This window comes from Pinus tabuliformis, chromosome 6 (assembly GCF_031772625.1).
Source record: "Pinus tabuliformis cultivar Carrire ecotype Pingquan chromosome 6, CPIR1, whole genome shotgun sequence".
NCBI classification, from domain to species: Eukaryota; Viridiplantae; Streptophyta; class Pinopsida; order Pinales; family Pinaceae; genus Pinus; species Pinus tabuliformis.
The window spans coordinates 197,072,366-197,097,226 of record NC_142292.1 but is presented as its reverse complement, the minus strand read 5'-3'; the positions used below and the strand labels follow the sequence as shown (position 1 = coordinate 197,097,226).

The 24,861-nt window shown below is 37.6% G+C and overlaps 1 protein-coding gene across 20 annotated transcripts in view; it reads right to left on the bottom strand.

Moving 5' to 3' along the window:
• Positions 1-24,861, bottom strand: part of LOC149258140 (uncharacterized) — a 393,208-nt gene that overhangs the window by 98,770 nt on the left and 269,577 nt on the right. The gene's annotated exons all lie outside the window — the stretch shown is intronic.

Genomic DNA, 24,861 nt, shown 5'->3' with positions numbered 1-24,861 from the left:
TCAATGTTTTGACTTTTGAATTTTTCATTTTTTAGATCTCTGATTTGTTCTAATAAATTTTTATTAAGGTTCTTTAAAAACAAGGTTTCCTCTTCTTGTTCTGATAAGTGTTTCATGAGTTCTTTCTTTGTGACCTTAGTCTTCTTCACTTGTGCAAGTAATTTTTCGACGTGGTCCTTGAGGCGAGAGATTTCTTCAACCTTTTCCATTACTTCCTTGTAATGCATACCCACACGATTTTTAAGTCCCTGTTGTAACGATTCCTTGATTTGCTGAAATTTGACTATTTTGCCATTCTCTTGATCTTCTAGCTACAATTTCTTGGTACACTGGATTACATCGTTTGGTAGGAGTGATGATGGGCTTTCAACTTGCAATGTGGATTCTCTTTTCTTCATTTCCTTATTAAAATCAATATGTTGTTGCCTAATGTTGCCATTAATTGTTTCATATTTCTTGCTAATGATTGTTTTTCTATATCACTTAAAAGTTCGACGAAGGTAAAAGTTTTGTAACATTTTATGCAAACAACATTTTGATTGTTAAAATTTGGGTACCAGAGAACAAGTGGTTCCCTAAGGCTTTGATCTTTGGCCTAGGGAAAAGTGTCCAAATTTATTTTTTACTGTTCTCCTAAAGTGACTTTATAAGTGGTAAAGTCAATTTAATTTAAAAGTGACTTTATAAGTGGTAAAGTTACATTCTAATTTAAAAGTGACTTTAAAAGTGGTAAAGTTACATTCTAATTTAAAGGTGACTTTATTAAAGTCAATGAAGAATTAGAAAATGAAAAAGTGACTATGGAAATAAAAGGCTAAGTGGGTCTTTATTTAAGTGGGTGAGTTAAAAAATAGAAAGTGAGAATTAAATGCACATTTATTCTCATCCCTAGATCTAAATGAATCTCGGCCATTAGATTTTAGGGTAACCCAAAAGATCATTTAGAGAATAAAAGGAGAAGAGAAGAGGAAAAGATCAATTCATTCTTTCATGAGCATTTGAGAGAAAGAGAAGAGAGAGCAAGGAGAAAATCCCTGAGCAGTGAAGAAGTGAAAGAACGCAGCAAGAAGACATTTCAACAAATCTAGGCAGCAACATTTATTGGCACGCATCCCAAGGCAAAATCGTACAGCAAGAGAAAGGCATAGATATTGAGGAAGAGGGATAGCACAAAAATCGAGGAAGAGGGATAGCAACAAGGGAACGAATTTTGAGGCAGATTTAGCCACAAATTTCAAGGCAACTGTACTACTGAAATTCGTACAGTGCGTACAACAAGTTCTAGGCACATTTTTCGAGGTAGGTCGTACAGCATTTTAATGATGTTTTATTGCTGTAAAAAAAATTGTTTTGGTTGTTTGCTGATTGGCACGATTTTCAAGGTGGAGTTCAAGCATGAAAATCGAGATAAATTGTAATTTGTGGTTGTTGGAATTTTCACTGTGTATTTCAGTTTCTCTGTAAAAGCATTTTCAGAAATAAAGAAGAGCTCTCAAATTGATTTTCCCCAAGAGTTGTAGGGAGTTTTTCCAGGGTCACATTGACCAAAAATCACTGTGTTATTTTCGGTGTGTCGCTGTCATAATTTTGCTGTGTTTTATTTTTGCATTTTCAGCAGTTGTGAAATCTCTAAATTTGTGTTTCCAAAAGAATATTGTCATTTCCAGATTTTAGAATTTTTATCATGCTTGGATTTAAAACAAAATGCATGGAGTGATAAGGAAAATTGATAACCGGAGTGAGAGTTGAAATTTCTTCATTGGTTTCTGAATGACTCTTGACAATTAGGGTATCCTTCCGAACAAAAAGGACATATTGCAAAGAAACCCATATTTTTTTATATACCTTTTTTTTCCAAATAACCCTAATTCCACTACCTTCCTCTTAAATTTTGTTTTCCTAATGACTTACTTGATATTTTCCCTTTTTATTTAAATTTAACTCCCTTTCTTTTTATATAGACTCACTTTAACTCTTTTATTTTTTATTTTATCTTTTTACTAATAATGTTTTATGAATTTTGAATCTTTTCAATATATATGTAATATGGGCTCTTTCTTTTCTTTTTATTACATTTATTTACCCTTTTACTTTTTTAATATCCAATCTATCTATGGATACCTTAATATTTCAAAACTCTTTTGTATTCTTTTTATATATTTCTACTTATGTTTTTTTTCCTTTTGTACTTTAAAAAGAATATTTAAATATTGTTTCAATTGGTTTATTCTAAATATCTTATTGTCCTTTGTATTTACTTTTTAACTTTCATACAACTCTTTAAACTTTAATTCAACTTCACTTTAACGTAAACTCTTAATTGATATTTTCTCCTTATGCAACATTTTGTATTCTTTTTATATATTTATACTTGCGCTCTTTTTTTCCTTTTGTACTTTAAAAAGAATATTAAAATATTGTTTCAATTGGCTTCTTTTAAATATCTTATTGTCCTTTGTATTTACTTTTTAACTTTCATATAACTCTTTAAACTTTAATTCAACTTCACTTTAACGTAAACTCTTAAATGATATTTTCTCCTTATGTAACCTTTTATAATAATACCCACTTTGCACTTATATATATTTTCAATAATTTTATGACTTGAACTTTTTTTAAATAGCCCTTTATAATATAATAATTATATTTATATATCTTTTATTTATAATATTTTCTTTTCTTTTTGAAAAGTTACAACCCTAGTGAAACGTGGTTTTTCACCTCTTTGGGGTATAATATAAAATATATGTTCACTTATGTACTTTTGACTCAGTTAATGTTCTCCATGTAAAAAGTAAAACTTACCATTCACATAAAGAGATTTTGTATTCCTTTTGTTTTTCTTTTACTTCTAAAATACCATGGGTTTATAAAACCCCGGTTAATGTTCTCCACGTAAAAAGTAAAACTTACCATTCACATAAAGAGATTTTGTATTCCTTTTGTTTTTCTTTTACTTTTAAAATACCATGGGTTTCTACAACCACGGGCTTGTAAACCACTTAATGAAATAATATTATTTACTCTTCCTTCTCTTACGTATAGTTTTAAATATATTTGGAAAGATTCCCTCTTAACTTTATCATGCACTTTTTATCAATAATGTAGAACCTTTTTATATATATGAATGTTCTCCTTCAAAATTTACATCGAACTATATTTATTTATTTATTTTTAAATCTTTTTTTTAATCTTTATATGTACTTATTTTATTTTTCTTTTTTCTTTTTTTCTTTCTTTGAATTTTATTTTTTTTAATCTTTGTTTTTTTTACTTTTTAATTTCTCTCCATATATATATATATATATATATATATATATATATATATATATATCCAAATTCTTGATAACGAAATAGAGAAACTCCAAATTCTTGTAGCGAAACGCTTCAACGACAACAATATTGATGAATTTGACGGTTAAAGACCTGAATCGGAGAACACGGCTCTGTGGAGCGGTGGAGTGCCAGAGGATCGACTGCTCTGATACCAAATGAAGTGAACAAAGCTCCTTCTACAAATTAATTACTCCAGAAAACTTGGAATATAAAGATATCCATGAGGATACAGATATTATATATTAAATGTGTGAATAAGATTGATACAATGAGAGTGCGAGGCTTTCTTATATACCAGGTAAGTGTCTCTTCATGGAGAGTCAAGTCTCATTTAAACATGACTCTTCAACCTAATTATTAATTAACTAATCATTATTTATGATTATTATCATTTACATTATTTTATGTTATTATCTATATATTTATTCATAACATTTTGTAAAATGCTCAGGCCAGTTGGTGTGCAGAGCTCGAAGAGGATTCTAAGCAAGAATGAAATCCCAAGGAGGCCAAAATTGCTTACCTCTATAGATGCCCTAATCTTAAGGCTTTGGTAGTAATTGTTAGACACATGGAATTAGAGAACAGATTTAGATCAAATGTGTGATTCATTTCATTAGAATGATATACACATAAATTCAATGTTTTTAACACTTGGATTCATCTTCCAAGAGGTCTATTAGACTCTCGCTCCCAATCAATATTCACCTTCATCTGTCACTCTTTATATTCCTCTTCAAGTATTACCATACTCCCTAAGGATTAGATTTCCAACATTTCGTCTCCCCACTCTCCCCAACCACCTTAACCCAAAGGGTTGTACGCGAGTCCATAAAGAGAGCTGAAATATGAAAGTGGATAGCAGCCGATGGCCGAATGTGCTCTCAGAATATGGTGGTTTAAGGAAGACCACAAACCAAATGGGTAGCAAAAGCTAAAGTCTTCTGCTAAATGGTGGTTTATGGCTGACCACCAACTAAGGAACTTGACTCAAAGCAATTCCCAGAACAATTCCTAATTTAGCTAGAAGTCAATGTCTTCTGCGATTAATGAAAGTGCTCTCAGATGGTGGTTTAAAGATGACCACAAACTATTGTTTACCAAAAGCTGTAATTCTTTTACTAAACGATGGTTTAAGTCTTTTGCCAAGGAAGCATTCCCTCATTTGCTAAATAAAAAGATTTAGGTAAAAGAATATCTACCCCCCCACCCAACCTTTTTTTAAATACTTGGATTTGGTCAAGTGAAAACCCATTATTTCATTTAATTTGTAACAATGAAATACCTTGTGAAGAATAAGAAAGAGAAGTTGCAATCACAACGAGTGGCAAACTATCATTAATAATAATGAGATAGTGTTATGAATATAATTCATATAGAAATAATAATAAATATAAATATAAATATAATAATAATAATAAATAATAAGTAAATTAACTAATGGTTAGTTAGTGTGTAATTGAAAGGCATGACTTAAAGACATGATTGTTCATGAAAGGGTACTTACCTAGCTATATATATAGGACCCTCAAGGCTCATTCTCATTTGTAATCATCTTACAACAATTCTTTATACAATTTATAATTACTATCCTACAATGGATATCTTTGTCTACGAAGTATTTTAAATATTTCCACTGTGTATACGACTTTTGGTCATTAAATTGGTATAGAGCCATGTCTGATCCGACCCTTGGCCATCAACCTATCATCAACCTTGTGTCGTTGCGATTCAGGTGTTTCTCTACAAGAATCTGGAGCTTCTCCAACTCGTAAATTGACCTTTGGCTATTATATATATATATATATATATATATATATATATATATATATATATATATATATATATATATATATCATAAAGAAAAAATCACTAAGACAGAAAACTCGACTTACCTGGTTGTTGTACACAGCCCTGCAATCACTGCTAGTTTGTTGTAGCCACAACTGCTAGCAAAATTGGCCAAAGATGAAGTTGTCGGACAACCGACCCCCGCAAATCTTCCGTCGCTACAAACTATCATCACCCTATCTTCCAACAGCTACTGACCGACACCATCCCTTTTTCCGCTATCGACTCTTTATTCCCCCTGTCACCCGACACTACCACTGTTATTTCTTGCAACCATCCTCAAATAACAAATGTCCATTGTTTCCCCTACATCGCACGCTACTCCCACTACTCCCTTTCTCCCCACGCTGTTGTCGCTGCTCCTCTGTCCCCCGCAGCCCCTTCACTACTTCCTCGTCTTCCATCACCGTCACCTATACTATTTCCATTATATCACACACTAAAAATCCCATTAATTTTGATTTCCACTATATTCCACAAAAATTTCATTAACTTTGATTTTGCGGGCAAAGGGTGTGTCTAGCTCACTTTCTTGTCAAACTAATATTTGAATTTAAACTTTAATTCAACATCTCTGCACTCAAATCTAATATAAAATATCTATTCCATCTTCACAACAACTCGAATGTTACGCATTTTTCAAAGTTGTTCGATCTGCTGGACACTATTTCTCCAATCTGACTCTCTAATTTGAGTCGCCCGAGAGTCTCATATTGTTGCCTTTCTATTTCCTTGTGTCGCTCTAACTGGAAGCGCAATTCAGCGTTCTCTTGTCATTGCTTCCCCGTCTGTTGTCACCATCACCCGTCACCTATCACCCGTCGACTTCCGGCAATCCCCTATCCAGTCGTCATCTTTCCGCTGCCCCTTGAAGTCGTGAAGCTCTGCTGTCGGGTCAACTCGACCGTCATTTACGGGTCGACTTGCGACTCTTGGTCAACAGGCGTATGTTGAATCACACGATTTCATAAAATTAATATATATGACTTAATATATAGTTATATAAATAAATCTAAATATATTATAAAATTAAATTAAATAGATAAATTATTAAAATATATATATATGTATATTAGAAAAAGGAAGGAAAATAAAATTTAAAAAAATAAAAAATAAAATAAAAAGGATAAGGTTCATAATCAAAAAAGAGAAGGAAGAACATATCAGTGTCGCTAATGAAAAATTATCTACAAGCAAAAATGGAGCCTAAGTCGAAAATGATGAAGGAAGGACGATTCACCTATAATGGTCTTTCAGTTACGGATCACGGATTAATTACATTAAAAGGAAGCATCCAAGGAAAAGAAATTAATATCACTATCAGCACAAGCAATGATAAAAATTACATCAACATTAACTTGGCAAACCAACTATTAATTCTAGAGCCAAGCATTGGTGAAAGGAAAAATATTTTTGGCCAAAGAGTATAAAATTAGTGATTTAGAAGTGACAGTAGATCATTATGAATACATATCTCAATTTCATGTTGTAACTATGGATAATAGAAAGATTGGCATCATTCTCAATCAACCTTGGTTTAAGGATTTGGGTACATTCATGTTAAACATATAGAAACAAGTTTTGATGTTTCCTTATAAGGGGAAGTCCAATTTCGAGATATAACAAGTAAATCAAAATCAATAACATCTTCATTAGAAGACTTTAAGGATATTTCAGGATTGATGTTTCAAGATAATAAAAAAACTATATCAAAGAAGCAAAAAGAGCTTGAAGAAGCCATCTGCAGTAAAGAAAAGGAAATTTTGTGCCTCAGAGATCACAATGAAAAACTACTCGAACAAGTCAAGAAAGCTAAAGCCACAAAGAAGAAACTCAAGAAACGTTTATTGGAACAAGAAGAAGAAAATTTACGTTTAAAGAGCCTTAACCAAACATTATTAGAACAAATCAAAAGTTCAAAAGATGATGAGGCTACCAAGAATAAAGTCAACAATTCATAAAAGAATGAACTTGTACATCTAAGGAATCATAACCAAACCCTACTTACGCAAATAAAAAAACTTTAAAATGACAAGAAATCACTGAATGACAAGCTAGAACAACTTCAAGGCGAAGTATTGAATTCATCAGCCATTTTAGTCTAGGTTGAAGATAAAGGAATAAATACTGACCCATTCAATATCACAAGTAAGGAAGAAGAAGAATCTAGAGAAGTTAAAACATATGCAGAAGTTGCAATTCAAACGATGGACATTCCAAATGATGATTCAGTGTTAAATTGGCAACTAGGGCCAAACTCCATGTGGGTCGGCTTATTTATGGTAGATGATATTTTTATTGGATCCCCCTCGTCGAGAGGTGTAGGATTGATCCAAAGATCATCCGATTCCGATAAGTATTTATGGAGATATGAATTTATTTTGTTTATGTAATTATTATCAAGCCAACCAGCTCTCATGTAGGCTCTAGAAGCCCAAACATCATGTCTATTCACTTATACATTTTTAGTATAAATAAAATAGGATTTGATGTCATTTGGCAGATATACATTATTGAGGTGATCTCCTCCTCTCCATGTCTTGGGTTTTTGGAGCAAGAGAGAGACACCATGAAAATGTACGCTGGCCTATGATGCCCTAGTTCTAACGCACAGCAATCACAGTAAACGTAATGCCATATACGCAGCCATGGTAGATGGAAGCCGCAGTAGAAGGGAGCCACAGTAAATGGAAGCTGTTGTGATACATTGCCCTAAGCCGCAGTCAACGTGAGAATCTCCTCCTAAAGAGCCGCAATCATAACACGCAATTCATGGGCAATGACATAACGCAGCAACAGATACACATATACGCAGCATGGCAATATATATTACACATTGTACATGGATTACACGTACAATAATGCCCTATACTCTACAAACAGCTCAATGCATTTTCATGGAAATATCTGATATGCCGTTCATGGTGAAACGTTTTTCAAGGAAATCTGATATGCTATGGTGAAACCAAATACCTGTTCAAGGAAAACAGATGCACTATTCATGGTGAAACCCTATCGCAGTAAGGGTAATAATGAAGCCACAGTCCATGCAAAAATCCGCAATCAATATATGAAGCCACAATTGTTCTCGCAGTCAAAGAAGAATCAGAATCCATGTGAATCTTGGATACAGGTATATGCAGATCATGGAGAATACACGCAGGCAATGACTATGTATACGCAGCAATAATAGAGATATATACACGTTGTAATAGGACATGTTACACGCAGTTATAAGTGAAGGTTATACATTGTACTTATACGCTATTCATAGTGGGTGTGACATGTTGTTCAAGAAGCCCTAAACGCAGTTGTTGTAATATAGATACTTAGCCACAGTTCATTGTAATGGGAACAAGATATGCATCATACGCTGTAATGGGACAATAGTATATACGCACAACATGGAGAATACGTAGTCATCATGAAGATAGCCAACGTGATGCCATCCGTTGTCATATAGACGCAGTTCATATATATATATATATATATACACACGTTGTTCAATGATTTTCATAATAATGAAATATATATACGCTGTCCATATGCACAGAGATAACTGTTGTCAAGGCATGGAGCCGTTGTCAATTCCTGGAGCTGCAGGTAAGGGTAACAATATGTTGTCATGTGTAACGTACTGATATACGCATCAGTAGCATGGATACTATACATGATATACGCAGACATAAAAGGTGATGTATATATGTGTGTGTGGATTTTAATGGTGCAACTGTGATAAATGATGCAACAGACAACATCATGATAAATGAGATCAAGATCATGGGCAGCGTGGGCAGCATGAAGCATGATGAGATCATGGGCAGCGTGGGTAGCATGAAGCATGATGAGATCATGGGCAGCATGAGCAACATGATTATCATGGGCAGCATGATGGTGCTACACAGTAAGGTGCAACAAATGGACGAGATGCAGCACGATGATAGGTGGAGGAGTCATCTTGAGAATCAGTTGAAGCAGAATGTCTTCAACTGATCTCATCATGATACGAAATGATCTATGCTAGATCTAGATAAGTCAAAGTATTGACTTCTGTTGTAAATGTACTCTCTCTCTCTCTCCTTCTCTGCTGAACTTTGAAGATAAAAGAAGATTTGATCAAAGGGTTTCCCCACACATTGTGGGGTTTGTCCCTGGCTCGCGCCATATCTTGTGTCCTCTTGTCTTGGCTTGTCTTCTGCGTTTTATATTTATGTTCTATCTGCAGTTTATCGTAATGCTGATGTGATTGCTAACTGTGAAAATTTAAATAAATTGCTCTAGCATAGAACATACCTAATCTTAACATGGTATCAAAGCTGAGGTGAAGACAATGCCCAAGCAAGAGTGAAAGAGCAATCACCGAAGACAGTTGGGACAAGACAGAAGGATCAATGGGTTCCTCATAATTCACCTAGGGTGAAGTCAAAGCAGAGAATGTTATTAGAATGGCGCAGCGGAAGATTCTGATGGTCCATCTTAAGATCACTTCATTGAGAAGTTCAGATCTAAGGGTGGAAGGAAAGGCAGATGCCTTGTTGAAATAAGTTCAGCCGTTATGCGAAGGAGTGTCCAAATGGCAGAGACACATCCCTTGATGAAGATAACAATCATTCCTGGGACATCTTCAATGATCAAAGAATGACTGATAATGCAGGTCACCAAGGAAATGGTCGACTCTTCCACGAAAGCAAGGAACCCCAAAATCTCTTTTATGTACCTGATCGAACCTGATGTCCATCTCGGAAATGGAAGTCAAAGGTTACAGGGTGGCACTTATCGATGGAAAGGTATGTGTTTGAAAATAGATCTTTTATAGATGTTTTTGAGTTCAGGGTTGTATCGAGTTGCAGAAAGTCCACTGGGGACCATGTCCATTGACTCAGCACCGGAGGTCTGTGAGTCAGATCGTGACTAAGATGCCTGAATTCAAAAAGAAGCATGAAGGTGCATGTCTAAAATGTACCGAAAGAAAATATTATAAGGGGACCATTCCCCTCATGCAGCAGGTTCACAGGTTTGGAACAACCCGAGGAGTTTGAGAATCATGATCAAGGAATCTCATGTGTACAGGTGGAAGAAAGCCCTCTATGGCTTGAAGAAAAACACCTCGGGCATAGTATGAGAGGATTGATAGCTATCTAATGCAGCTGAGATTCACTAGGAGTGAAACCGATCCAAACCATTACTCGAAGGTTGTGGATGATAAACCTCTCGTACCGACACCTATGTCTGACAGGTGCAAACCCTCTCATTTATAGGAGACAGAGGGAGTTGGATTCTGAATGTGGGAAGATAAGCTACAAGCTTGTGACTGCCTCGAGGATCTTAACTTTCAGAAGTTATATGGTAATGATGTCGGACCAGATTTGGGAAATGCCTCTGAGTTTCATAAACTCATTCGCGTTGATGTTCATGGAGAACCTCCATCCGGACATCTGTGTTGCAGTTACCATGGTGAGCTCATATTTGGTTGAGCCTCACTAGATTGGTGCCAAGAATCTTCTAAGATATCTTCAGGGCACAATTTCTCATGAATTGAGATACACTGCCAGAAATATGAAACCACATGATTATTCGAATGATGAGTGGGCAGGCAGTATGGAGGATCACTAGAGCACTTCTCAGTGTTGTTTCTCTTTGGAATCTGCCTTGATATCCTGGATGAGCAGGAAGCAGAAGTCGGTGACTCTGAGCACCACCAAGGCAGAATACATTGTTGATAGTATGGCCTTCTGTGAGGCAGTCTGGTTGTTGAAGCTCTTCAGTGAGTTGTTTTGAATACCACTGTGATTTTCTGTGACAACCAGAGATGGGATTCAATTATTGAGGAATCCCGTATTTGAAAATTTCTCCAACAGATAGACATCAGATGCTGCGTTATCTAGGATATGGAAAGTCGATGAGCAAGGAGGCTCCATCGCACTGAGATGATATACAGGTCACTAAAGCCCCGAGCGAAAGATCAAATTTGTGATTTTCCCGAATGACTTGGAGTCATCAAGAGACCTTTGTAAAAGGGTCCTGCATGTTGCATACATTGAGCTCTGGGAGCTCTGGGGGGCTTGCAGTTCTACTGGAGCAACATACGACCACAGGGTGACTCACCCTCCCCTGGTGGTGCGCACTGGGACAAGATGATTCGCTCTCTTGTGGAACAGGATGATTTGCTCTCGTGTGTAGCAGGATTGATGTGTTCTCCTGTGAAGCCTAGATTGATGTGTTCTCCATGGCGGCTTGGATTGATGTCTTCTCCATGGCGATTGTAGCAGGATTGATGTGTTCTCCTGTAAGGACAGGATTGATTAAGTTCTCCTGTCAAGGCATCCTACCCATGCAGTGTGGGACTCATGGGAAATACCTCTCATCTGATCAATGAGCAGGGAAATGAAGTTAGGGACCATAGTAGTACCAATGGACGCATCGTTGTATCTACCGTACTCCCTACGCTAGGATGTCCTCCATTCATCTGGGATCAATGATACTGGTCTGGGACCAGTGGTAGGAGTTGTACATACTATGACGCTGACTTCGGGTCGGCTGAGACTGGTCTGGGACCAGTGGTACATACTCCGAGACTGACTTCATGTCAGTGCAGGACTGGTCTGGGACCAGTGAGAGTCGTACATACTATGACGCTGACTTCGGGTCGGTTGAGACTGGTCTAGGACCAGTAGTACACTCTTTGAGCCTGCGATACTGGTCTGGGACCAGTGGTAGGAGTTGTACATACTATGACGCTAACTTTGGGTCGGCTGAGACTGGTCTGGGACCAGTGGTACATACTCCGAGACTGACTTCGTGTCAGTGCAGGACTGGTCTAGGACCAGTAAGAGTCGTACATACTATGACGCTGACTTCGGGTCGGTTGAGACTGGTCTGGGACCAGTAGTACACTCCCTGAGCCTGTGATACTGGTCTGGGACCAGTGGTAGGAGTTGTACATACTATGACGCTGACTTCGGGTCGGTTGAGACTGGTCTGGGACCAGTGGTACATACTTTGAGACTGACTTCGTGTCAGTGCAGTACTGGTATAGGACCAGTGAGAGTGGTACATACTATGACGTTGACTTTAGGTCCGCTGAGACTGGTCTGGGACCAGTGGAACACTCTCTGAGACTACGATACTGGTCTGGGACCAGTAGTAGGAGTGGTACCTACTACGACGCTGACTTTGGGTCGGTTGACACTGGTCTGGGACCAGTGGTACGCACTCTGAGTCTGACTTCGGGTCAGTGGAGAATGGTATGAGACATTCTCAATCAATTCTTCTTCTTCATAGTTCAGCAGAGCTGAGCAGAGTAGAGCTAGCAGAACCAGCAGCGCTGAGCAAAGCTGAGCAGAGCAGAGCTAGCAGAGCCAGCAGAGCTGAGCAGAGCAGAGCAGAGCCAGCAGAGCTGAGCAAAGCAAAGCAGAGCTAGCAGAGCCAACAGAGCTGAGCAGAGCAGAGCTAGCAGAGCCAGCAGAGCTGAGCAGAGCAAAGCAAAGCCAGCAGAGCTGAGCAGAGTAGAGCAGAGCCAGCAGAGCTGAGCAAAGATGGGCAGAGCAGTGCAGGGCACTGATGGCAGAGATAGTACAGTCGGACATATGGATCAGCAGATGGAGTTCCCCCCAGTTGAGAGGGAGTGTTAAATTGGAAACTAGGGCCAAACTCCATGTGGGTCGGCTTATTTATGGCAGATGATATTTTTATTGGATCCCTCTCGTCGAGAGGTGTAGGATTGATCCAAAGATCATCCGATTCCGATAAGTATTTATGGAGATATGAATTTATTTTGTTTATGTAATTATTATCAAGCCGACCAGCGCTCATGTAGGCTCTAGAAGCCCAAACGTCATGTCTATTCACTTATACATTTTTAGTATAAATAAAATAGGATTTGATGTCATTTGGCAGATATACATTATTGAGGTGATCTCCTCCTCTCCATGTCTTGGGTTTTTGGAGCAAGAGAGAGACACCATGAAAATGTACGCTAGCCTATGATGCCCTAGTTCTAACGCACAGCAATCACAGTAAACGTAATGCCATATACGCAGCCATGGTAGATGGGAGCCGCAGTAGAAGGGAGCCACAATAAATGGAAGCTGTTGTGATACATTACCCTAAGCCGCAGTCAACATGATAATCTCCTCCTAAAGAGCCGCAGTCATAACACGCAATTCACGGGCAATGACATAACGCAGCAACAGATACATATATACGCAGCATGGCAATATATATTACACACTGTACATGGATTACACGTACAACAATGCCCTATACTCTACAAACAGCTCAATGCATTTTCATGGAAATATCTGATATGCCGTTCATGGTGAAACGTTGTTCAAGGAAATCTGATATGCTATGGTGAAACCAGATACGTTGTTCAAGGAAAACAGATGCACTATTCATGGTGAAACCCTATCGCAGTAAGGGTAATAATGAAGCCACAGTCCATGCAAAAATCCGCAGTCAATATATGAAGCCACAGTTGTTCTCGCAGTCAAAGAAGAATCAGAATCCATGTGAATCTTGGATACAGGTATATGCAGATCATGGAGAATACACGCAGGCAATGACTATGTATACGCAGCAGTAATAGAGATATATACACGTTGTAATAGGACATGTTACACGCAGTTATAAGTGAAGGTTATACATTGTACTTATACGCTATTCATAGTGGGTGTGACATGTTGTTCAAGAAGCCCTAAACGCAGTTGTTGTAATATAGATACTTAGCCACAGTTCGCTGTAATGGGAACGAAATATGCATCATACGCTGTAATGGGACAACAGTATATACGCACAACATGGAGAATACGTAGTCATCATGAAGACAGTCAACGTGATGCCATCCGTTGTCATATAGACGCAGTTCATATATATATATATATACACGTTGTTCAACGATTTTCATAATAATGAAATATATATACGTTGTCCATATGCACAGAGATAACTGTTGTCAAGGCATGGAGCCGTTGTCAATTCCTGGAGCTGCAGGTAAGGGTAACAATATGTTGTCATGTGTAACGTACTGATATACGCATCAGTAGCATGGATACTATACATGATATACGCAGACATAAAAGGTGACGTATATATGTGTGTGTTGATTTTAATGGTGCAACTGTGATAAATGATGCAACGGACAACATCATGATAAATGAGATCAAGATCATGGGCAGCGTGGGCAGCATGAAGCATGATGAGATCATGGGCAGTGTGGGTAGCATGAAGCATGATGAGATCATGGGCAGCATGAGCAACATGATGATCATGGGCAGCATGATGGTGCTACACAGTAAGGTGCAACAAATGGACGAGATGCAGCATGATGATAGGTGGAGGAGTCACCTTGAGAATCAGTTGAAGCAGAATGTCTTCAACTGATCTCATCATGATACGAAATGATCTATGCTAGATCTAGATAAGTCAAAGTATTGACTTCTGTTGTAAATGTACTCTCTCTCTCTCTCCTTCTCTGCTGAACTTTGAAGATAAAAGAAGATTTGATCAAAGGGTTTCCCCACACATTGTGGGGTTTGTCCCTAGCTCGCGCCATATCTTGTGTCCTCTTGTCTTGGCTTGTCTTCTGCGTTTTATATTTATGTTCTATCTGCAGTTTATCGTAATGCTGATGTGATTGCTAACTGCGAAAATTTAAATAAATTGTTCTAGCATAGAACATACCTAATCTTAACATTCAGTCGCCAACTCAACAACAACAGCGCCTGAAGAAAATCAGGAATCAACCACTAACATGATAAGGGAAACCCAAACCAAAGGAGTTATGTATCAACATCTGAATCACAAGAGCAGACTTTCCAATCAAGCTACATACTAGTATCACTCAGAAAATAAACGACAAATTTATGTTCCTAGGAATACTAAAGTTTGCAGAATCCAATCATACGATAACTATTCACCACACATCTCCAAAGATCAAAAGATTCCCCAAAAGATTAATCTAGGATGGTCTGATCCATTCTCAGTATGACAATTTTGTCTATCACTCAGAGTATCATATCGTCTTGTATCAACAAAGATGAAAGTTTAGAGATAAGAAGATGTTCTCAGTAAGCTTTGAGGACAAAGCTTCTTGAAGGGAGAGGCAATGTTATGAATATAATTCATATAGAAATAATAATAAATAATAAGTAAATTAACTAATGGTTAGTTAGTTAGTAATAAAAAGGCATGTCTTACAGGCATGACTGTTCGTGAAAGGGTACTTACCTAGCTATATATACATGATGCTCATTCTCATTTGTAATCATCCTACAACAATTCTTTATACAATATACAATTTACAATTACTGTCCTACAATGGATGTCATTGCCTACGAAGTATTTTAAATATTTTCGCTGTGTATACGACTTTTGGTCATTAGAGATAGCGGAGATGATCTGCCTTGCAACATAAAACTTTGTGGGAGTTTCTGGATCACTATATGACAATTTAATCCATTTGAGGCCATAAAATAGAAAATAGTTCCCTCTATATCAAGCTCAAACACCTTGGGTACTACCTTCAAAAATTATTTTGACTACCAGAAATGCATCACTGTAATCCATTGGTTTCCTCCAAAAATCAAAATCAAACATATTCCAACTTCAATTTTTTATTAGTTGACAGTTATGTTGCCAGGAAACGTGGGTTTGGGGACGGGTACGGGGACGAGGACGGGGACAGGGATGGGTACATCATTTTTTGAAACAAGGTGCATGGGTTCGTCAGGGGTATATTATAATTTATATATATATAATATATAAATGTTATATTTTATAAATTATAATATATGTAAATTTGTATATTTTTCAACTTTAAACAAGAAAACTAAAACATTTATGATTTAAACTTTAAACATTTAAACATGCACATCATTGAGCATTCAACATTCACAATGAAATTTCAAAATTTCTAGTTTGATATCAAGTGAAAATTGGAGTTTACATATTAATAAGAATCATGATACGTGTCCATTGTCATACTACATTGAAAATTTGATTTAAGGCATCTCCAAACAAGAACTAGGAAATTTTAAAATGCTAAAATAAAAATAGGCATAGCTAATAGTGAAAAATGGCTTCCTCAAGCACGTCATCAACATCCATGTCATCGGCATCACTCAGATCTTTAGTTAGCATCCTCTCCGGGTATGAATCACTCTCATCTTGAGGCTCCTAATCATTGATAGCAACTAGAGGTAGCTCAATAAGGCCATCTGGTTGTATCTCCTCGTCCACACACATAGCATCATATGCGTATTGGTCCCATCTCTTGAAAGCTCTCCTTGTACCCAGGGTCTTTTCGAGAAATGAGATGAAGTGTGCTATGAATGTACACTAAGTTCTTTGCCTTCTTTAAGCCCAATCTATTTCTCTTTATTGAATGGATAAATGCATAAGTACTCCAATTCCTCTTGCAAGATGAAGAACTAGCAACCTAGAATATTAGGAGAAGCACATTAAATTAATTAAAAATTTAAAAATAAAAACTAAAATGAACCCCAAAGAACCCTATTTTGGGGTTCCAAGTACCCATCATCAAGGTTTTTCGTACCCGTCAAGACAAAAGAACCCAAATTTTTTTAATGGAGAACCCGGTTCTTCATAGAATAACCCAGTTCTTATGGGTTCTTCTCAGAAGAACCCGTACCCGAATCTGGTACTTGGGGATGAGAACCTGGGACGGGTTCGAAAACCCCACCCCTGGGTTCGCGAACCCGTGCAACATAGGTTGGCAGCGACCATTTCCATACCTAACTTGCTGATTCCTATGGAGAGTATTGATCATAACTATGTCATGTGCCTCTATCCTCTTTTCCATGGCTGAAATACAACTTAGATGAGTTGTATACCCTCCTTCAGTTGTGCACTCCTCTACTCCACTCACAAGGATTATTTTTTCAAAAGAATAATGAAATCCTCAAAGAACGAGGTCGAGTGGGCATCTTAAGATTTAGCTCAATTGTTTAGTAAAAGCAAAAAATCTGATTTTCTTGTCTTATCAATGAAATGGAAAGAACAAAGAAAATTCGTTTTTCTTGTCTCATCCATGAAATGGAAAAATCTCGCTTTTCACTAGCTTTACTCATGAAAACCCTTAGTAAAGCTCCCATTTCTCATTAAATATTCAACCCTCTTTTCATGACACTAAGTACAATAAATGTGGATTTAATAAATCAACCACTTTACAACTTATGATTTTAAGGTCACAATCCATGAGAATTTAATTGTAGACATGATTCAGATCTACACCAAGTGTCAACTCAAGAGACAAACCAATGACAGAATGATTACTCTTTAACTCCTTTCTTTTCCATGAATGGGAAACTCAAATCACAGCAGATATTCAAATCATGCCTAGTTGCTCACTAGGAACCACAACTTATCATTTCCAAATTGGTGGATACCTAATCCATTAGGGTGATGGTACAATTACTGGAAGTTGTTGGTTTTCTAGTGCAAACAAGACTAGTACAATTTTTCAAACTAATAACTATTTCCAATGATACGATTTGACTTCTTTAGAGCATTCCAATCATTAATTAGTTACATTTGAACATTTTCAACCATTAACTTTAGTAGAGCAGTAAAGACAATGAACAAGAGACACCAAAATTTCTTGGGACAAAAACCAACAAGGGGGAACTTGGTAATCTTTCCTTATGAAAGAATTCAATTCATCAGCATGTACATCAGAATATTCCAGTCAAACTGTGTTAATTTTAGTTAACAATGGTGTGTTCTATGCTTAAAACAATTACTTCAATGTTCCTCAAGCAGCCCAATAGCAATTTCAATTTAGATTTCCAGTAGCAATCACATTAACCATTAATCACATTGACAATAGAAGTAGACAGAACATAAAACAATATGCAAAAGACAAGCCAAGACAAGAGGACACCAAATTTAGCGGAGGCCAGGGAAAAACCCCAATGTAGGGAAAACCCTTTGATCAATTCTTCTTATTATTATATCAAAAGTTCAGCAGAGAGAGGAGTACAAAAGTCAAATTGACTTGCCCAATTCAAAGTCAAAATATTCCGGTCAATTTCTGCAGTCAATTGTAGTCAAACTTCAGCCCTAACCAAAAAGTCAATGTTGGTCAAATCAGCAATAAATCATCCTCAAAATAGCTTGGTCTTCCCTAGTCAAACTCAGCCTGATCAGGATGTCAAAGTCAACCCAAAACAACTCGGTCAAAGGAGAGAAAATTGTTGTAATTTTTTGTGGTCAAACTGCAGTCGACCTTGAAGTCAGCATTGGTCAAATTGCCCAAATTACCTCGATTTTTTATCCCAAAAATGCGGCCTAAAGAGAGAAAAGATCCTCCAAAAATTGCAGTCAAAGATGCTTAATAACCCCTTGGTTAACACTGGTCAAACTTGGTTTGCTACCTGAAATTTCGGTCCTACAATTCAACCCAATAGTTGTACGAACCAATGAGAGAAGGAGAGAGACGAATGTGTGAGTGATGATGATGCCAAATGAGGTGTGAGGTCACTTATATTTATACAATTCGCTATGGGTGAAGAGACACATCCATTTGACTTCTTGAGCCTACATGTTGATGTGGCCGAGCTGAACAATTTGCACATGTGTGGGCATAAATTCAAAATCACACTTCCACTTGTCCAAATGAGATGATATTTATATCAATTTTGGTCCGCTCGAAAAGAGAAATTTAATGCAATCATCATCTCCATCAAATCAGTTGTCCCAAGGTGGAATTTGGCCTTAGTTGCCAATTTTAACACTCCCTCTCAACTAGGGAGAATTCCACCTGCCAATCCATTTGTCGTCATCGATCAGCATGCCATCCTGTCGTCATGTATCATCTCTATCATCTCATCTCTGCTCTATTGAACCATGATGTAATAATGAAGAAGAATAGATTGAGAGTGAGTCACAAGACCTTACCACTCTCCACTGACAAAAGTCAGTCCAGAGGTAGAACCTCAATTGATCCCAAATCAAGTCATTGAACACCATGCATCCTAGACATAGGGAGTACGGCAATACACGATGCGTCCATCGGTATTGCTATGGTCCCTATCCACTTTGCCCAACTCATTGGCCAGATCAGAGGTACTTCCCATGAGTCCCGAACTACATGGGTAGGATGTATGTTGGGGCATTAGCAAGAGAAGGTGAACCATACATCATGTTCATATGCCATAGGAGAAGGTGAACCACTCATCCTATGCATATGTCAATCGTAGGGGAAGGTGAACCACTCACCCTACACACATGTCTACCATCATGGGGTATCGTAGGGGAAGGTGAACCACTCACCTTGTACATAGTGCACCAATAGGGAAAGGTGAACCACTCACCCTAAGGTCGCTCATAGCTCCAAAAAGTACCCCAAGCCCGAGCAGCTCCTTGAGCTCAATGTCTAACTCAAGCGGGACCCTCATAAGAGGACCTTTCCACAACTCCAAGTCTCTCTCGGAAGGCTAAGAATTTGACCTTCCCTAAGGGCTTCTTGAGGATGTCTACAACCTACTCATCACTCTTGATGTGTTGGAGCCTTATTCCCCCTGCTGTACCATATCCCAGACAAAGTGGTACTTGATATCAATGTGCTTGGAACGGTCGTGGAACATGGGATTCTCTGGAAGGTGAATCCCACTTTGGTTGTCACAAAAGATCACGGTGGTATCCAGCACGTGCTCAAATAGCTCACTAAAGAGCTTCCTCAACCAAACAGCTTCATAATAGGCCATACTAGCTGCAATGTATTCAGCCTCGGCGGTGCTTAAAGCAACCGATTTTTGCTTCTTTCTCATCCAAGATATTGAAGCAGACCCCAATGAGAAACAACATCCAGACGTGTTCTTACGATCCACCACACTGCCAACCTAGTCAGCGTCAGTATATCCATGTAGCCTCAAATTCCTGGCAGTGTATCTCAATCTATAGTTGATTCTGCCACGGAGATATCTCAAGAGATTCTTAGCAGCAATCCAATGTATGTGATGAGGCTCGACCATAAATTGACTCAACATATTTACAACGAAGCATATGTCCGGACAAGAGTTTACCAAGAACATCAGGGCCCCCACAAGTTGTCTATATTCGAAAGGATTTGCCAATTCGGGCCTAGCAACACTTCCACATAGCTTCTTGAAGTTGAGTTTCATCGAAGTAGACACAGATTTACAATCCACCATCCCACATCTCTCGAGCAGCTTCACAATATATTTTCCTTGGGAAAGGAAAATCTCACCTGGCTTTTGCCAGACCTCCAAGCCTAAGAAGTAGTGCATCAAACCTAGGTCCTTCATCTCGAACTTGGAAGCTAACTCCCTCTTTCATTGATAAATGAGAGGGTTTGCACCTGTCAGAAACAGATCATCCACATAAAGGACCAGAATGAGAGGCCTATCCTTTTCAACCTTGAAATATAGGTTAGGGTCAGCTTCGCTCCTTGTAAATCCCAGGTTCACAAGATAGTTATCAATCCTCTCATACCAACCCCTAGGGACTTGCTTCAACCCATAGAGGGCTTTCTTCAACCTGCATACATGTGTCCTTCGATCTTGAACTTCGAACCCCTCAGGTTGTTCTAAGTAGACTTCCTCCTTAAGTGAGCCATGCAAGAAAGCAATCTTAATATCCATTTCCTATAGGCTCCATCCTTGAGGCACAGCAAGCGCAATAATGGATCAGATAGTGGTATATTGGGCAACTGGTGCAAATATCTCATCATAGTCCACTCCTTCTTTTTGAGAGACGCCTTGAGCAACAAACCTAGCCTTGTATTTTTCAGCACTCCCATCAGCTCTATGTTTGATTTTGTAAAGCCATTTCGAGGTGACCACAAACTTGTCCTTTATTCTAGGAACCACATCCCAGACATCATTCTTCATGATTGATTCATACTCCTCATTCATCGCATACTTCCATACTTGGCGTTTCACAGATTTAGTGCATTGCATTCCTAGTAAGAGTTGATAGTTTAGAGTTTATTCAATTGTTTGGTGGATTTTCTTGGGGGGATAGTTTGAACCAGGGTTGCAGGGGAGTGCCCCGCCCCCCATGCCGCCGCTCTCAATTCACGCTCCAGGCGAGAGGGACTCGGGAGCTAGCTGGGAGTGCGCTCCCAAAATCGCTCTCACGCCCCCACTCCCAATTCACACTCCAAGCAGGAGCGACTCGGGAGCTAGTCGAGAGCGCACTCCCAGCAAAAAAAACGCTCCCTGGTTTTTCGGGAGTGTTTAGTATTTTTTGCAAAAAAAAATATTGCAATAATATTCCAACTGCATTTTTTTTTCAAAGAAACAAATAAGTTTTGAGTGGGGCAGCCTAATGATCAAGCCTATGGCCCTAGTATTGATATGTGATTCATGGTAATGTTAAATTCTTAAAGTTAAAGGATGAAAATCACCCTTTTACTTAAATTTTTAACATTACCATGAAATGACTCAGGATGTTTGAGAGTGGTTCCGACCTCATTGGATTTCATATGGAGAAAGTAGAATTTTAGATTTCATTCAAAATCCAACAGACTTGACAGCTTTTCAGGATTTCAGGATTGGGGGGGATTGTAATGTTTTCATTGGATTTTGTCATGTATTAGGGTATGGAACTCGTATTTAATCGAGAGCACCAATCCCTCTATGTACCTTGATGTTAGTGACATTGGTTGTCGAACTCCTCTATCATGACCCTCCTAAAAATGCATGTGTCACTAAACAAAATCTTGACTTGACATGCTATGCTTTTTCTATCTTATGTTAATGCTTAGAGGGTGATATTAATGACAAAGATCCCTATACAAATCCAAACGTAATGACAAAGATACCTCTGGATATTAATGCTTAGAGGGTGATATTAATGACAAAGATCCCGATTTTCCAACAAGACTAAAAAATTAGACATTTCTCATGGCGGAAAGAGGCCTAAGCATTAGCAATAGACAATAGATTTACTTGTCTTTTCAAGTTTCTAGTAGTTTTTATAACTATTGACTCTTTCATATTTATTATGATAATTTTTGTAAACAATATATGACAACTTAAGTTTGAAGTTTGAAGTTGGCAATTATAATTCATTAGTAACGAATTATGACTATGATGTTTCGTGAAAATTGAAAGTTGTTTCATTTCATTTCATTTTATAACATTTCCTTTCATATTAGATATTATTTGTTGTAATGGTTACACTTAGCTTACAAGTACAACTTTGGTGATCAATGATGATAAATGTTATATATTATTTTTGAAAGCTTAAAACTTTAAGATTGATGAATCTTGAGACTCAATATGTTGTATGTTACTATGTTACTAACTTGTGGATGTGGTTGATAAAGATTATAACTTCTAGATGATTGTTGTTATATGGTTCAACCTATGTTTTTTATATCTAATTCATCATTCTACATGCTTTTGTTGACATATATGCATCAAAATATAAAAAATATAAAAATATATATATATTATATAAAAAAAACGCTCCCGGAATCGCTCCCAAACCGGGAGCTTCTAAAAATGTTGCTCCTGCTCCCAAGTAACCTTGGTTTGAACATTATTAACCGGGTTTAAAATAATTAAAACATTACATACCAAACCGGTTTCACAAGGATTTAAATGGTCTTTCCTGAATCGGGTTTCAAAAGGATTATTTTCGATTGAAACAAAATTACTATTACAATCTCTTTATAAAATGAATCTCTAAATTGTGGAAGCGATTTTATTCGACTCCTTAGACGATTGAGGTAGGAACATTTATTTTGTACGCAAAAATGCATGTTCAATCAGAAAAATAAAATGGATACCTTACCTCTTCGACAAAAGTTCGTTCTGAATAGCTTTTCACCTGCTCCTTCTCCCACTTATTAATATCCACAGACAAAGTAAGCAAGTGATTGAGAGATTGTACTGTGTATATTTATTATTTATACATTTAGTTTTTCTTTTTGAAGTCAACATTTAATTGGAGGCTGGAGCCAACATTTATTCAAAAGTTGACATACATACACACATACATTACACCTACACATCTCCCCTATTCTGGGTTGTAGAGCACCTCTCAATGCAATGAACTCACTTGACCTCCAACCAAGAGCAATTCGTCATCGCTCTCTTCATCATTCTTGGACAGCCGAAAGCATGAACAAGGAAGAAAAATTGACAGTTTTGACCAAGCTAATCTGATCTCTGTTTGACCAAGTTTGATTGGATATTGAATGAGCTGATTGGATCTCTGTTTAACAGACTTTGATTGGCCATTGACTGTAGTTGACCAAAAGCCTCTTTGACCAGGCCTAGTTGACCAGCATTGACTTCTGTTTATTTTGGCTAGTTTGACCAGCATTGAGAGTTGTTGCTATTTTGACCAGGTTTGACTAGTATTTGGACTTTGTAAATTGGCACAGATTTCTAGACAAATTGGTGATTTGTAAACCTTGCTGAAGAATAATTTATACTAAAGAAAAGTAGTTGGGTTTTCTCCCAAGGTTGGGTTTCCCAGAGTAAAATTATTGTCTCTATTGTGCATGTTTGTCTTTGTCTCTATTGTGCATGTTTGTCTTTCTATGGTCCTTACTGTTTCTGCTGCATTTCCTGTTGAGATTTTCTAAAGTGTAATTATTCGATGATAGCAGTGGCATAAAATACTGCTTGAAAAACCATTAGGAAGTAATTATCTGGCAGAAAATTGCATCTACTACATGCTTGCATAGAATTTTAACATGATATCAGAGCTTTGTTGAAAGAGCGGCCATTGAAGTCAGCCTAAGAGACAATATTCAGCAGCTTGATTGAATTTTGAATCTTTTGTCAAAAATGGTGCCAAGTCTCAGAGTAGAAGTCGGGTTGGAAGGTGCCACCTATTTCAAAACTTGGAAGACTAGGATACTCCTTTTTTTTGAAGAAAATGAAATTCAGGATCATGTGGAGAAAGTTATTCCAAAGCCAAAGGGAGCTGAGGAAAAAGCCAAGCATAAGAAGAATGAAGCCAAGGTTAAAAGAATCCTGATAGATTCCATAAAGGATCACTTGATTCCTCATGTTGTTGGTTTGAAGACTGCCAAAGAAGTGTATGATGCTTTGGTGGGATTGTACGAGAGTAGCAACACTGGCATGAAGCTAACCTTGAGGCATCAACTTCAGAGTGTTATGATATCTAGATCAAATTTTGTTGTTTCTTATCTTGTCTGCTGCACACTTGCATAGAATTTTAACAATTTGAATTAGTGAATTAGATGAATCTCAATCGTTGATATCTAGTGATATTAGGATCTAATCTTAACCATTAATCACTATGGAGATTAGGGGTGTGGATTTAGTCAATAACTCAAACTTCTAAAACAAAGGCTACGTTAAGCATGAAGACGCAAAAGGCATCTTGAACACAAGACGCAGGGAGAGTGACATCTTAACGATTGAGTGGAGAAGGACTTCCATTCAAGTGAGCAGGCTTCGGGGAAGAGTGCAAGGTGCAGCAAGGGAGATCCAGATGAGCCAACAAGATCTGCAGAGGTCTTGATCAGCTGGGTCAATTCAAAGTTCTTATTGTATGTATTTTCCTTAGTGGCTCATTATCCCAGGAAGGGGGGCCTTTGTAAGTTCTGAATTTTAATGAATGAAGAATTCATTTGAAGGCAGAAAACCTTGTGTGCCTATGATTATGGAATTGGTATTTTAATTTGCTTCCGTTGATTATAATTGT